Source organism: Lactuca serriola, chromosome 1 (genome assembly GCF_051521515.1).
Source record: "Lactuca serriola cultivar US96UC23 chromosome 1, Lser_US96UC23_V15, whole genome shotgun sequence".
Classification (NCBI taxonomy): Eukaryota; Viridiplantae; Streptophyta; class Magnoliopsida; order Asterales; family Asteraceae; genus Lactuca; species Lactuca serriola.
The window spans coordinates 238,580,730-238,593,286 of NC_136408.1; positions in this window are offsets into that span (position 1 = coordinate 238,580,730).

Consider the following 12,557-nt stretch of genomic DNA (forward strand, 5'->3'; position numbering starts at 1 on the left):
TCAATTATTCTTGTGTTTCATTTTGCATGTTTTGACTTCCAGAATAAACTAGGTTTTTCTTCCGGAATGACTAAGTTATTCAAACCATCCACAGTCGGTCATATGTTGGAAGTATATATGAATTAAGACTATCATAGGTTGGCTTGTAGAGGTCTAAGATGTTGGACAAAGGGCTACAACACTCATGAGTGCTCATAAGTTCTGAGTATTGTATTCAACCCGCGCTCATTGGAATCACTTCATGGATTTTATCACGAATGATCATGAGACGATAATATCTTATATTCTTCAAACCTAGAGATATGAGTTGTTACTATGAGTTGGTTGTACATTGATTGCACAAAAACACATTCGGTAACTCGGTGTTATAAAACGTGCCTTTGTGTATGATTCAACAAGTAGCAGAACAAGCCATATGAGTTGAAGTTTATCCATTCCTTTTACCTTCGTGATAAAAGTGATATCTGTGGGCCCCTCGATGATTTAATGATGACACATGTGAGTGCTTGGCCAAGCCAGGACTGATTTGATTAGTTCAATCAGTCAGTTGTCATGAATCGAAAATCAGGAAACAACAAATGGACAGAGAGAATGATTATAATCCATGTCTCAGTCCATATGATATCTAGAATGGAGGAATATATGATCCCTTATCTAATGGACAAGTTCGTTGACAAGATCAGAGTTCGACAGCGGCTTTAAGAGGTACGATTGCCAGTTAGGTTGTGAAATCATACTCAATAATAGTTTTAGACTTATCCAAGTGGGAGACTGTTGGATTAATGTCTAAGTCCATAACTATATTTGGTATGTACTTGACCCGACCCGGCATGGTCCATTTGGGTTGCACTTCACCGACACAATTTATATGGATAGTCTTTTGAGAATAGTATATTTATGATTTATATTAATATATTTTAAGTTCTAATATATTAATATGGAATCATATTATTTAATTAGTATTGATCAATACATAATTTGGAATTAATTAAGTCATCAATATGAACAAATTAAATATGAACTACTCTTATATATATGGAATGGGCCAAGTTCATTTAGGTTGGGTTAAGCTTTCATGGATAGTCCATGGACTGTTTAACCCATGCATCATATGAAATGAAAGGTCATGGGTTTAATCCTAGTCTCCATACTATATAAAGATGTCCTTCGTTGGTGAAATTAGCACTAGTGTGGTACACTAAGAAGGGCTAGCTGATTTCACTAGAGAGAACCAAGTATCCATATTCTCTAAAGTCTTCTAAGGTGTTATGGTGATTTGTGATTCCATTTGAGGCTTCCACACTATTGGGGCTAAGATCTTAAAGCTTGAAGATATCAAGCTACATCAAAAGGTATGTCATCTAACTAGTACTTTGTAGTACAAGAACATCATAATATGCTAGTTAGGATTAAAGCCTTGGAAAGTTCTTATTTGCATGTATAATAGAGAAAACATAGATCCAAGGTTTATAGGTTTGCATGTACACCATAGGAGTGTTAGAATGCTCAAAACCCAATAGATTCGACCTCTAAGAGTTTCCATAGCTGATGAGAGAGCAGTGTATGCCACAGAGGTGATTTGAGGTTGTGTACTCTAGATTTTCGGAGTGGTGTTTCCGATTGACTTAGTTCCTATTGCGATGGGAGATGTCTGTATCATCGTGGGCATGGACTGGTTAAGCAGATTTGAGGCGGTTATTGACTGTGAGCGACAGCTGGTGACCATACGAGACCATAGTAGGGGAGTTCTTACGGTGTACAGTGAGGGTACACATCCTGGGTCGGCATTTTGTTCGGCCGCTAGAGTGAGACAGAATCTACAGCAGGGCTGTAAAGGTTTGTCGCATATGTGATGGATACAAGGGTTGATTCAGAGAGACCGAGGTCAGTTGATGAGATTCCGATAGTGCGTGAGTTCCCGAATGTATTTCCAAAGGAGTTGTCGGGTGTGCCTCCTGAGAGGCAGATAGAGCTCCGTATCGATTTGGTTTCGGGGGCTGCGTCTATCGCCAAGGCGCCCTATCACCTGGCGCCTCCAGAGATGCAGGAGTTATCCTCGTAGCTTCAGGAGCTGCAGGGGAAGGGGTTTATTCGGCTGAGTAGTTCGCCGTGGTGAGCACCTATCCTTTTTGTCAAGAAAAAGGATGGTTCACACCGGATGTGCATTAACTACTGGGAGTTAAACAAGCTAATGGTCAAGAACCGTTACCCCTTGCCGAGGATCGACGATTTGTTCGATCAGTTTCAGGGAGCCTCTTGGTTTTCCAAGATTGACTTGAGGTCTGGATATCATCAGTTGAGAGTTCGGGATGAGGATATCCAGAAAACAGCGTTCAGGACTCGTTACGGGCATTACGAGTTTGTAGTGATGCCTTTTGGGCTCACCAATGCACCGACGGCGTTCATGGATATCATGAACAGAGTGTGCATGCCAATGTTGGATCGCTCGGTGATCGTGTTCATTGACGACATATTCGTGTATTCATTATCCAAAGAGCAGCATCAGGAGCATTTGAGAGAGATCCTCGGAGTTTTGAGATTAGAGAGGCTTTATGCTAAATTCTCCAAGTCTGATTTCTTGTTAAAAGAGGTCTAGTTCCTAGGGCACCTCGTTAACCAGAATGGGATATTGGTCGATCCGACCAAGATTGAGGCAGTGATGGGTTGGGAGGTGCCGAGATCCCTACCGAGATCAGGAGTTTCATTGGGTTGGCAGGCTATTACCGGAGATTTATCAAGGATTTCTTCAAGATCGTCGTGCCACTCACCAGATTGACCCGGAAGGGTGTTGCTTTTTCTTGGGGCCCAGAGCAGCAGGCCTCCTTCGAGACACTTCGCCAGAGACTGTGCGAAGCCCCGGTGTTAGCCCTTCCGGAGGGGATGGAGGACTTTATGGTGTATTGTGACGCGTCAATATCGGTGCTGGGAGTGGTGCTGATGTAGAGAGGGCATGTGATAGCATACGCATCAACGCAGCTGAAGCCTCATGAGACGAGGTATCCCACCCTCGATCTAGAGTTGGGGGCAATAGCGTTTGCCCTCAAGATCTGGCGTCACTAATTGTACGGGGTTCGGTGTACCATTTACACGGACCACAAGAGCTTGAAGTACTTGATGGATCAGCCCAACCTGAATATGCGCCAGAGGAGGTGGTTGGATATGGTAAAGGATTATGACTGCGAGATCCTGTACCACCCGGGTAAGGCTAATGAGGTAGCAGATGCCCTGAGCCGTAGGGCAAAGAACACCCCGATTCGAGACGTTTTCATGAGATTAATAGTGATGGCACCAGTGTTGGACACCATTCGTGTGACCCAGGCTGAGGCCGTGAGACCAGAAATCCATAAGAGAGAGCAGGTTATCTTGCAGGTATCAGAGTTCGTTACCGATAGCCGAGGGCTTATGACATTTTAGGGTCGGATTTGGGTACCATTTGTGGGCGGAACACATACCATTTTGATGGAGGAGGCACATAGATCAAGGTTCTCGATCCATCCCGGGGCCACTAAGATGTATTTGGACCTGAAGAGAGAGTATTGGTTGCCCAGTATGAAGAGGGATGTTGCATGGTTTGTAGAGAGATGCTTGACCTATCGTAGGGTCAAGGCCGAGCACCGACATCCACATGGTAAGCGGCAACCATTAGAGATTCCCGAGTGGAAGTGGGAACATATTACCATGGATTTCATCACCAAATTGTCGAGGACTGCGAGAGGTGTCGATGCAATTTGGGTGATTGTGGACAGGTTGACGAAGAGTGCTCACTTTCTTGCTATTAATGAGAGCTCTTCCGCTGAGAGGCTGGCAGAGTTGTATGTGTGGGAGGTGGTATCGCGACATGGTGTACCGGTCTCGATTGTTTCAGTTTGAGATGTGCGTTTCACTTCCAGGTTTTGGAAGAAATTTCATGAGGAATTGGGCGTGAGGCTGCATTTTAGTACCACATACGACCCACAGACTGACGGACAAAGCGAGCAGACGATTTAGATGCTCAAGGACATGCTTTGGGCATGTGTAATGGACTTCGGAGGGAGTTGGGACATGTACATACCCTTGGCTGAGTTTTCCTATAACAACAACAATCATTCGAGCATTGGTATGCCACCCTTTGAGCTGTTGTTTGGGAGGAGGTGTCAGACTCCCTTTTACCGGGGAGAGGTAGGGCAACATGTGATGGGTAGCATTGAGATTGTGCTTCAGAGGACATAGCAGATACAATAGGTCAGACAGAGGTTGTTGACAACTCAGAGTCGCCAGAATAGTTATGCGGATAGGCGACGATCCGAGCTTGAGTTTTAGGTTGGTGATTTCGTTCTCCCGAAGGTATCCCCTTGGAAGTGAGTGATCCGATTCAGGAGGATGGGCAACCTGGGGCCTTGATATATTGGTCATTTCAAGGTGACCGCGAGAGTAGGCAGGGTAGCCTACCGGTTGGAGCTACGTGTAGAGTTGGGCCAAATTCATGACACCTTTCACGTATCACATTTGAGGAAGTGTATAGCCAACGAGTCAGAAGTGGTATCGTTAGAGGATATTCAGGTGGATGCGAGACTGAGCTATGTTGAGAGACCGGTTGTGATTATGGATCGGAATATCAATCTGATGAACAAGCAAGTTCCCCTGGTTCAGGTCCAGTGCCAACATCAGAAAGGGTCCGAGCTGACTTGGGAGCCGGAGTGAGAGATGCGTGAGCAGTATCCAGAGTTGTTTGCAGAGTAAGACTTCGAGGATGAAGTCTGATTCTAGTGGGGGAGAATTGTAACATCCGGATTCCCAGGTATATTATTTATTCATTTATTTTGGAGATTTTGGAGGGACTTGGCGTGTTGACGCTTAGACTCGCCGAGTAGGGTCGCAAATTCTATCCGGGTTAATGACCGCACTTGGCGAGTCGACTAGTGATCTCGACGGGTCTGTGCTGTTTAATGAAACCTTAATTCCAGGGGTTTGGGACCTATTTAAAGGGGCTTATAGCCACCATTTGCGGCTACCAGACCCCTGAGTGAAACCCTAAGAGATCCAGAGCGTTTATGAAGAAGAAGAGGCCATTTTTGATCCTTGTGTGGGTGTTTTTGGAAGAAGAAGGTGACCAAGGCAAGAGGGAACTGAAGAGGGTGCTATTATGTGGATTTCAGAGCCTAAGGACTTCATATTGAGGTATATATTCGATCCTTCTTCAGTTTTGGTGTTAATCTTTGAGAGTTAGGGTTCCTAGCCCCTTTAGAGTATGAATTGTGGAGCAATTGGTCCCTTCTTGTGTTGAGGCTTCAGATCTAGATCCAAAGACGTCCAAAGACCTTAACTCCTTGATCTTTATGGGTGACATTGGTGATATGAGCTTAGGGTGACATATCGAAGCCATTTCATCAAATAGAGCCATTAGGTCTTTGCATGGGCATAAAGATCTAGACTTTACGTGTTTATCTTGCTTAAGGAGTTCAGATCTATGGGTTAGAGGAACAGATCTAACCTCAGGAGGTCAATTGAGTTTGAGCATGGCATGAACTCGTCGAGTCCCAAGAACAGACTCGACGAGTAGGGTTAGGTTTCCCGTAAATCACTCAGTTGGTAAATTGTCGAGTTGGGGGAATGACTCGGTGAGTCAAAGGGAAATAGAGGACTGGAGTTCAAGGCGGAACGCGCCGAGTTCATAATGGGAGTCGACGAGTTGAGTCGAGGTGGCCCCGCGATTCATGCCAGGTGTAACTCGTCGAGCAGGGGAAAGACTTGATGTGTCAAGCGAGACTAGAGACATAGTGGACACGTGTAGACTCGCTGAGTTGCCCAAGGGCACTCGACGAATCGGGTCAAAGTTTGACCGTTGACTTTTGTTGACTTTTAGGGTTTGGTCAACAATGGGGTCTTTGAGTCAAGAGAGGGGTAAAATGGTCTTTTACCCTCCTGAAGATGCCAAGAGAGGGTTGAGTCTACTCTCGAGAGTTATATTTATGAGAGTATTTACTATATGTGATTAGGCGGAGGCTAGACCATATTTCTACCGAGTCAAAGATTTACCGAGACATGTGAGGTGAGTCTTCTCACTATACTTTACCTAGAGTGGTAACAGAGTTATGTGAGAGTGTATTTTAGAGTTATGTACCATTGTATTTGTATGCTATTTATGTGTTGAGATTTATTGTGACATGTGATATGCATGATTTAGAGTTTTCAGAGTCAGCACCAGTGGGTCCATAGAGTTAGGACCTTTGGGTCCATAGAGTTAGGGCTAGAGGGCCAATAGAGAGTTGGGACTGGAGGGTCCCAATGAGACACACTGACTAGAGGGTCAATAGAGTATAGCCTTGAATTGCTAATATGTGTTAGATTGGTATTTTGGGGAACTCACTAAGCATTTATGCTTACAGTGTTATGTGTTATGTGTTTCCGGTACCAGTGATGATCGCGGGAAGGCGCCGGCATGATCCGTACACACACCCGCGGAGTTTATTATGATTTGATCTTGGGATTTGTAATGAGATAATGTTGATACATTGTTTCTTTTGAAAGTGATTATGAATTAATTTATATGGTTTTAAAAAGTGAAAAATTGTTTTAATTTTTATGGCGTTACATTTATCCTCTTGTTTAAATGATTGCATACGAACCTCCATTTATATGACCATTATTGTACCTTCCGCAAAAAGGTATAAACATTTGTTCCGTGTCTCTGTGGATCGACCTTGCTTACCTTGTATTACATTTTTAGTGAAAAGTAGTAGTGTTTTTGGAGTCATTTGTACCCCTTTATTTGTTTGGTTTGACATGGCTAACAAATTGACGTTGTTGTCGGTGACACGATGTTACTAACTGTTTATGCCAAGATTTTTGTGAGCAGGTACATCTCTATAAATAAATAAAAAAAATAGAAAAAAATCCAAACAAAAAGTGTCGCTCAGAAATGAATACTCCTTACATTGAAGACGAATTTTTTTAGCTAGCTAAGTTAGTTATGATGATTGGAAATGATCAAAGTGTGCAACCCACACCCATTCCTTGCGATTTTTGCACTCAAAGTGGACATCATACCGATATGTGTCCATATTTACAAGGAGAATGGGAAGAAGTGCAAGAAAGGGGAAGCTAGTACAGGCCAAACCAATAGAGTTATGATCAACCTCAACATGATCAATGGTGGGAAAACAACCATGCTTGGGGAAATGACCAATACCAACCAACTCCACGTTCCAGCAACTATATCCTCCTCTTCCCCAACAATCTGAAACTTTGAGCATGGCCTTGGAATACATTGTCAAAAGCATTTCCACTAATACCTAAATTTTCCAGGAAACAACCAGACGTAGCCTCAAAAGCTTAGAGCAACAAATTGCACAACCTACTCAATTTGTGAGTATAATGGAAGGTCAAGGCAAATTACCATCGCAAACTGAAGAGGACCCTAGCCACACTGTTTCTACCATTACATTGAACTATGGGAAAATTTTTGATGACCCAAGATTGCAATTTGAAGATGAGGAAAAAGAGGAAGAAGTAGAAGTGGAGAAGGATGTCAAGGAAATTATATGTTTCCAAAATTTATAATTCCCGTAATATGTTTTTATTTTAATATATATAAATAATAAATAATTATATTATATAAAGGCTCACGAGCCTAATAGAGCTTAGTTACATAGGCATGAGCTTGAGCCCGTTTAATAAACAAACTTAAAATTAAGCTCGAGCTCGGCTAGAGCTCGTTTAAAATCGTTTTCGAGTCGAGCTTTTAACGATCCGATCTCGAGTAGCTTGCGAGTAGCTTGGCTCGTTTGCACCCCTGATAAAGGAGGTGTTGGAGGTTGAAAAAAGAGATGTTGAGTCACCCATTACCAATGAGAAACTCATTTCACTGGTAGACCAACCACAAGAGCCAAAAACGATAAATCTGCCAAACCCTTCCAAGTATATGTATCTCGAGAAGGAAGACACCCAACCGGTTACCAACTTGATCATCCTATAAAAGAAGGAAAATTTTGTGACTTTACTAGACAAGTACAAGGAAGGGGTCGGTTGGAAGATTGTTGTCATTAAGGGTGTAAGTCCAGCATGGTTCCCACACAAAAAGAAAGTCAGGTACAAGATAAGTGTTCAATTGAAGGAAGTGGCGAGAAATTTGACGTATTGGAGAGCCCCACATACTTAGATTGATCAATTTTCAAGGGCCACATCGAGCCAACGACTTTAAAAAAGGGCGGCTAACATAGAGGCAACCCGGGGAAAAAGAATCTCGGGCTCCAAAAATATTTCACGGATGTCTTGGGAAGGATGAAGAGGAGGTTCTCACCATAATTAAAAGGCTCCAAGGACGATTCGGTAAATTCTTCCCATATCTTTAATCATTCATAGTTTTCTTAAAAATCCAACTAGTGTGGATTTGTGACTATTTTAGACTCATTCCCAACTTGGCTACCATCCTCCACCAACCTCCGATAATTAGATGGTTTATCTCTCTCCAAGCATCGAGGACGATGCTATATTTTAAGCTTGGGGAGGGGCATCCATCCATGCAGAGATCTCGTTACATGTAAAAAAATTATTTTTTATTTTTGCATGTTTATTTTTGCATAATTATGTTTTTCTTTTTTTCATTTTTATTTTTATTTGTATTTTGCACTTGTTATCTACATATAAAATTAGTCAAAAACCAAAAACATTTTCTTTATATTCTATTTTTAGTATTTTTTTTTTTTTCATTTTGCATCTCAATTTTTACATTGCATTCATATAAAAAAATTAAAAAAAAAATTATTCTATGTTTATTTTGATTCAATCCCAAGCAGTCGAATCTTCTCAAGACAGTTGAGCCGGTAAGTGAGTCGTATGCCTTGAGATTAGAATTGCTCTTTTTATTGAAAATCTGAAAGCAAGCTAATCTCATGCAGACATGTCACACCCCCGAACCAGACGGCGGAAACGTCCGGGGGCTGTCGTGACTCAATTAAATACCATAACATTGAATATATATGAAACATAACAACATTCGTCACCATGCATTAATATTGTACAACCAGTAGAGTTTACATGAAATACATTGTTTAAACATTACATTCCACAATAAATTGTTCGATTCGTACATAAATAAACTGCAAGCCATCACTGAATAAGATTTCCTTTGATTCACTGGTTCCCTGAGAATACAAGTATTTTGAAAAACGTCAACATATCAAATGTTGGTGAGTTCATAAGTTGTATTTGAAAACAATGTTTCGTATCGTTTGAAAACCACCAGAAAATCCGATATTTTCTGAAAATAGTATAGTCAAAAAGGTGTGAAGATCCATAAGTATGCTTGTTTGTTTTCTATACTTGTAAAATATTGTTTATTGAAATCGTATGTATTCTGAAATTGTATGTATTGAAAACCCTAGGAAAACCCGATGTTTTCCTAATTCTTTGAATTCCATGAAATTACTTTGAAACCATTGCAACGCATAAAGTTATCATCACCAGACGACATTGGATTATTTTTGAGCATGATTATCTGCTACAAACACGCGTTACACAAACGACTAGTCCATAGCAATACTAACGATCCCGTAGGCGTCGTCCGTACTAATCACGTTATCCAACCGTCCTGACTACGTGTAGTCCCACATCCGAAGAGAAGGAGGACACGAAGGCCTCGACGACTCCATTAGCCGGTTGGGGATAAAAAGGTACGAGGGGTCCCAGACCCGCCTCGCAAAAAGGCAGACTCTACTAGCGACACTAAAGGACCCTTGGGGACCAGTAGTCTACAAGCCATTGGAAGTCCGGTTACGTCGTGTCGGATTGGTAAAACCCAACACTTCGTAAGATGAAGTCTTTGGGCCTTAAGATCAGGTCGTCGGGCTAGCTAGGCTCAACGAACAAGATTTTACACTTGTGGGGCCCAAAGATAGTGCGTAGACGTCTGTGCACATTCGCATGTATAATGAATTCCGAATCGTTATTTGCATGAATCGTAGTATTGTAGTATCATAGTATCGTCGTGTTAGTAGTTTCGGATTTTTATTGGTTCGAGACCGAACCAATTCGTTTAACAACGACTTTGGGTGTTGTAATGTATTGTATTTTGTCGGTAGTCGTAGTACCATTACTTGGTCAAATTGTATGTATTGAATTAGTCTTGGAAATTTTCTGTTTTCAGCCCCTCCTTGTTTGTAAAATTTACTTTTTCAACCCTTTATTTAAAATACTTTCCGGTTTGGTCCTTAAATCAATTTTCTTGACATTTTAACACCAAAAATTATTGAAATAAATATTTTCCAGCATATTTTCATAGAAAACAGCTTAAGTCCCTGAAATTTCAGTTTTTCTCGGTTATAGCCCTTCTTTTCGCAATTTTGACAATTTTGGCCCAAATTGTAAAAATTTTGCAACTTTGGTCCTTTTTAAATTTAAAAAGCATTTTAAACCTTTGAAAAGGACTTGGATCACTTATGGTCCACTGTTTTACAGAAAATCACAGTTTTGGCCCTCCAAAACAGAAAAATTCGCATAATGGGCCTCATTGGGCCGAAATTTTCATTTTTAGCCCATTAAGCTTGAAATTTATGTTTTTAATCCTCTAATTGAGTATAATTCCAGAATTTGTTTTATGGAAACTGTTTTGACACACTTCATCCATTAGAATTCGTGAAATGTCAATTTGGGCACTTAATTTTGTATTTTTCACATTTTTGGCCCAAAATTTGAGTTTTTAGCTTAAAGAAAATTGTTACTAAACCGCTTAGCTATTTTTCTTGAAACACTTTGTATGTAGAAATACATTTCATGCTAAAATCATATAACATAAGTTATATCTCGGTTTTGAGGAGTTTTATGGCTAGATCCAACATTAAAACACATAAAAGCATACATATAAGCATGGAAATCATACAAGGCATATAAACACATATAGATCTACACTTTCACTTGTATTCCCCCCCCCCCCCCCCACAAAACTCATAAAAACAGAAAATAGGGGGTATGAAGCTCACCTTGGGTGTGGGGGCTCGGTTTTGCAAAGAAAATGGAAGGAAAATGAAGTGTTTTTGGCCTTAGGTCCCTTCCTTGGTAGATCTCGAGTTTGAGATGGTTCTAGGGTGCAAGATCACGATTTTTGCATAGATTAGGAAAGGATTTTGATAAAACAAAGAATTTAGTTCATAGATTCAAGCAACTCTTACCTTAGATGAAGAATTTTGTGGAGACTTCCTCTTGAATGCCTCCTAATTTTCGAGATTTTTGGAGAGGGGAGAAGGGAGTGTTCTTGAGTGATCTAGAGAGAATTTGAGAGATTTGTGAATGTGTGTGTGTGTGCTTCGGCCGAGAGGGAGAGAGAGAAAGGAGTGAGGTGATCTTTGAAGTGATACTTGCATGGGAAAAGGGAATATCTTGCATGGAAATCCTATGGACAATAATGAGGTGGCATGGGAAAGTCGAACCCTCCTCTTGGGCTTGATGTGGGCCGAAAACATGGAAGGAAAAGGAAATTTTTGGGCTTTTTGCTCCCAAGCCCAATATTAGTGTTAGTTAGGGTGTGTTTTATATCTAAAAGAATGTGGTAGGATTTTTACATTTTTGTTGGGCTAGTTAGGTTATTCATGGAGCAAAGTTTTTAATTCATTTCATTCTAGGCCCAACATGGCCCAAAATGTTGAAATAAATTAGTGTGGGTCCAATTAGAGCCCAATTAGGGTTCTAAGCTCATGATAATCTAATTGGAAGCTTATTGGTCCATGTGGATCCAATATGGGAGTCCTAGTCCAAAATGGACTTAAACAAGAACTTCTAGGGTTTCCAATTGTTTGATGATTATTTGTAGCACTTGTATGATGTAGTTGATTGAAGTTTTTGATTCACAATAGCTTGAATGTATAGATTACATGACACAAAATTTCCAGTTGTGACATCATCCCCCCGTTAGAGGGAATTTCGTCCTGAAATTCTGTTTGAAAGCTAGATTTGAGAATGTTAGAATAGGTGAGGGTACTTTTGCTTCATTTGGTCTTCGCGTTCCCAAGTGAATTCTGGCCCACGCTTTGCCTTCCACCGTACTTTCACGATCGGGATGCGGCTCTGTTTAGTGCGCTTCACCTCCCTGTCCATGATTTCGACTGGTTCTTCGACGAACAGGAGATTCTCATTGATTTCGATTTCGTCGAGCGGAATGACAAGGGTTTCGTCTGATAGGCACTTCTTTAGGTTTGAGACATGGAACACGGGGTGTACACTGTTTAGCTCCGTGGGTAGTTGTAGTCTGTAGGCTACCGGGCCTATTCGGGCGACGATTTCGAAAGGTCCAATGTATCGCGGGTTCAGCTTTCCCCGTTTTCCGAAACGTATAACCCCTTTCCAGGGTGAGACCTTCAACAATACTCGATCACCGACCTGGAATTCTAAGGGCTTTCGCCGTTTATCAGCGTAGCTCTTTTGTCGGTCACGCGATGCTTGTAATCGAGCTTTGATCTGGACAATCTTTTCTGTGGTCTCGCGAATGATTTCCGGTCCCGTTAATGCCCTGTTTGACGTATGCGTTTTTGCTAGCTGGGTGTCACCTACTTCCGCCCAACACAACGGAGATCTACATTTACGCCCGT